This window comes from Piliocolobus tephrosceles, chromosome 4 (assembly GCF_002776525.5).
Source record: "Piliocolobus tephrosceles isolate RC106 chromosome 4, ASM277652v3, whole genome shotgun sequence".
Lineage (NCBI taxonomy): Eukaryota > Metazoa > Chordata > Mammalia > Primates > Cercopithecidae > Piliocolobus > Piliocolobus tephrosceles.
Genome location: NC_045437.1, coordinates 177,332,138 through 177,335,361, shown reverse-complemented (window position 1 = coordinate 177,335,361; position 3,224 = coordinate 177,332,138). Strand labels below are relative to the sequence as shown.

Genomic DNA, 3,224 nt, shown 5'->3' with positions numbered 1-3,224 from the left:
TTTGAGAGGGAGTCTCACTCTGTCGCCCAGGCTGGAGTGCAGTGGCGCAATCTTGGCTCACTGCAACCTCCGCCCCCAGGGTTCAAGCCATTCTCCTGCCTCAGCCTCCCAAGTGGCTGGGATTACAGGCACCTGCCACTGCACCCAGCTAATTTTTGTATTTTTAGTAGAGCTGGGGTTTCACCATCTTGGCCAGGCTGGTCTTGAACTTTTGACTTCGTGATCCACCTGCCTCAGTCTCCCAAAGTGCTGGAATTACAGGCGTGAGCCCCCGCGCCAGTCTGTAGAATATTTTAAAAGGCTAGAACTACCTCAAAAATAGTATTGAAATAATACTGCGCCCTTTTGAAAGAGCTCACTGGATATTTTAATAACATTTATGGAAAGAAAGAAACACAAAACTTGCAGTAGCTGAGTTCCTTTCAAGTGAAAAGTAACAATGTAGAACTAACATGTAGGCTAAAATGTTTGGTAATTAATGTCAAAAATTGCCAAGATTATAAATATATATTTTGGTAATCACTATTGGGCAGGTTAATTTTTTTGTGCAAAATACACTATATATTAATAGAACTGGAAAATCATTATTTCAGACCACTAACAGAAGAAAACCCACAGCAAGAGAAGCATTTATAGGGCAATTAAACATTAGGGAAGTTACTAGCTTTAGAATACATTGATACACTTTGATTACAGAAATATTTCATTTTTAAAACTAGAGTGTTTTAATGTACTTTTAGTAACAATCCAATCTAAGGAGACTTGGAGACTTGTGAAAAAGATGTATCCACAAAGATGCTGCATTTCTATTGTGGGGGTGAATTAATACTTCTGTAAGAAGGAAGGAACTGAATCACCCCAGCATCAATAAACAGCATTTTTCTTTTAAACAGTAACTCATAATCTGATGACTCACTTCGCTTTACTAGTTGAAAATTAGGCAGGAGAAGAACTGAACTAACTGGTCAGACCCAGAAACACAATGATTTGGCAAGCCTCAGTCACTCAGCTCATGATGTGTGATAATAGGCAGAAAGGCTGCTCAACTCTTGTCCATTGCTTTGTATCTGTAGAGGAGTTCGATATAACCACTTCTCTTATCAGCTTTAAGCTGCATACAGGCAAAGAGATCACAAACTGCAGGGAGGCGGTAATGGTCTGGGGGGAAGTTATGTTTCTCCTGTAGTGGTGAATTAAATAATCCTTCCTGAGTCTTCTTCCAAAGCAGCCACTTGTCTTCTCCAGAGGATAACTGGCTGAGGTTGCCTATCTTCTTTCCTGGCAGGACCCAGTCAGCTGTGTTAAAGGGACACTAGGAAGTGCTCATGGGTCTTATAAGCTTTTGTTTGCCAGTTCTGTCTTCAGTACTAGGCACTTCCTTGGGACTTCCTTCTTTGTATGGGGGCCTGATAAGCCACTCCAACAAGGGGCTGTTCTTTATGACTTGGAAGGAATCAGCAATTCTAGAAGGAACCATTGCCTTTGGTGCTTTAATTTGCTCTATTAATTCTTTTCTAGAAGGACAGAGCCACATATTCGGGGAATCTTTATGCTTCTCAGGCTCAGGTTTGGGTTCCATGGGCATCCCATTTTTATCTTTTCCGTCTTTCTTCAGAAGCCACTTATACGGAGCCTCCTTCTCACAATTCTCATCACACACACACTCTGCAAAGCTTGTGCAGGGTTCACTGGCTCTGCACACCTCCTCTGCCTTACATGGGTCCTGATGGTTCTGGACAAGCCAATCCTCTGTAACCATGCTGGAGGTGGACAATGGTTTCTTGGCCTCCAAGTGATCATTCAGCCACTTCAGATTGCCCAGGTTTTCAATCCCCACACTTTGGGGCTGGTTTCCCTTACAGCTGGTACAGGAGTCAGTCTTGACCAGCCAATCATTCACATTGTAGGACTGGGACAGCAGCTTAAACTTCTCACTGGTTTCACGACAGCCATTCTCAGGCTTCCTCAGCTTATGGGATTCCTGGGGAGTCACCAGCCAATCTGATAGGTCCAACTCCTCTTGATCAGGAAGCTCTAGATCTTCAACCTTTTCCATTTCAATGGAGAAATAACTAGTAGTGGAATGGCTGTTACAGTTTTGATAACTTGGTTTTTCAGGAATTTCCTGTTGCTGACTCTTGAGGAGCCAGTTTTCTAAGCCCTTTAGGTTTCCCCAGACATTACTGAAGAAATTGCAGGCTCTGGAAGAAGTCTGGCTATTCTCCAAGGTCTGCTTTTGGGTGAGCCAGTCCTGGGAGTTGGTGCTGGGTATGTAAGGAGCCTGATGACCACTGGCAGGTTGACTTCCAAGGAGCCATTCACTGAGAGGGACAGCTACAATACTGGAGGCTGACTTCTGCTCTGGCACTGGGCTTCTCCTCTCCAGGAAGGGCCCAATATTTGATGAACTAGCATGAGCCATCAGGTGCTCAGGAGTTTGAATGATTTTTAGAGACCCAAATGTGGTGATGGTCTGGCGCAGAGCAGTTGTGTCAGCTTCAAAGAGCAGGACAGTTGAATCTTTAGGCTTAAGGGTCAAACTGCCCAGTCTCTTCAGGCACGCAGAGACTGAATTGGCTAGGTCTTTGTTTTGGGTACACTCCAGTTGATGAGTAAGACAATTGAACTGGCCCAATAAGTAGTAGAGCTGCTGAGCCTGCTGTGGAAGTGTCCCCTTTTTAAGCTGATAGATGAGGTCCACCTGTTCATATAGCCACACCTCATGACTTCTAAGACATTCCAGGCACCAGCTTATGCAACTGTGAATCCAAGCTTTGACCACTAGCAAGTTATCTTTAATTTGCTGTTCAGCCTGGAGAACTCCACCAATAGCAAGCTCCAAGTCCCTCCATGCATCACTACACCTCAAAAGGGGTTCTCGATTACTGGAGCTGCCACTCTGGTCTTAGAAGGTATTCATTCTGCTCACTGCTCCAGGTCCGAGTGCCTCTCCGGATGATCCGAGGGGACCTTGGGTGGTCTGAGACACGGACCACACAAACCTAGGGCCCAAAGCAATTTTTTGTATTTTTAGTAGGGATGGGGTTTTGCCACATTGGCCAGGCTAGTCTCGAACTCCTGGCCTCAAGTGATCTCCTGGCCTTGGCCTCCCAAAGTGCTGGGATTACAGGCATGAGCCACTGCTCCCGGACTAAATTTTTTTTCTTTTGTCTGTAACCATTAGATTCATTTTTATATTTATTAAGCAATAAGGAAACAAACAG

The 3,224-nt window shown here is 44.6% G+C and overlaps 1 pseudogene; it reads right to left on the bottom strand.

Annotated features, from left to right (window-relative positions):
• Positions 1-924: 924 nt before the first annotated feature.
• LOC113224870 lies at positions 925-2,929 on the bottom strand (annotated as a pseudogene).
• Between the last annotated feature and the right edge of the window lie 295 nt (positions 2,930-3,224).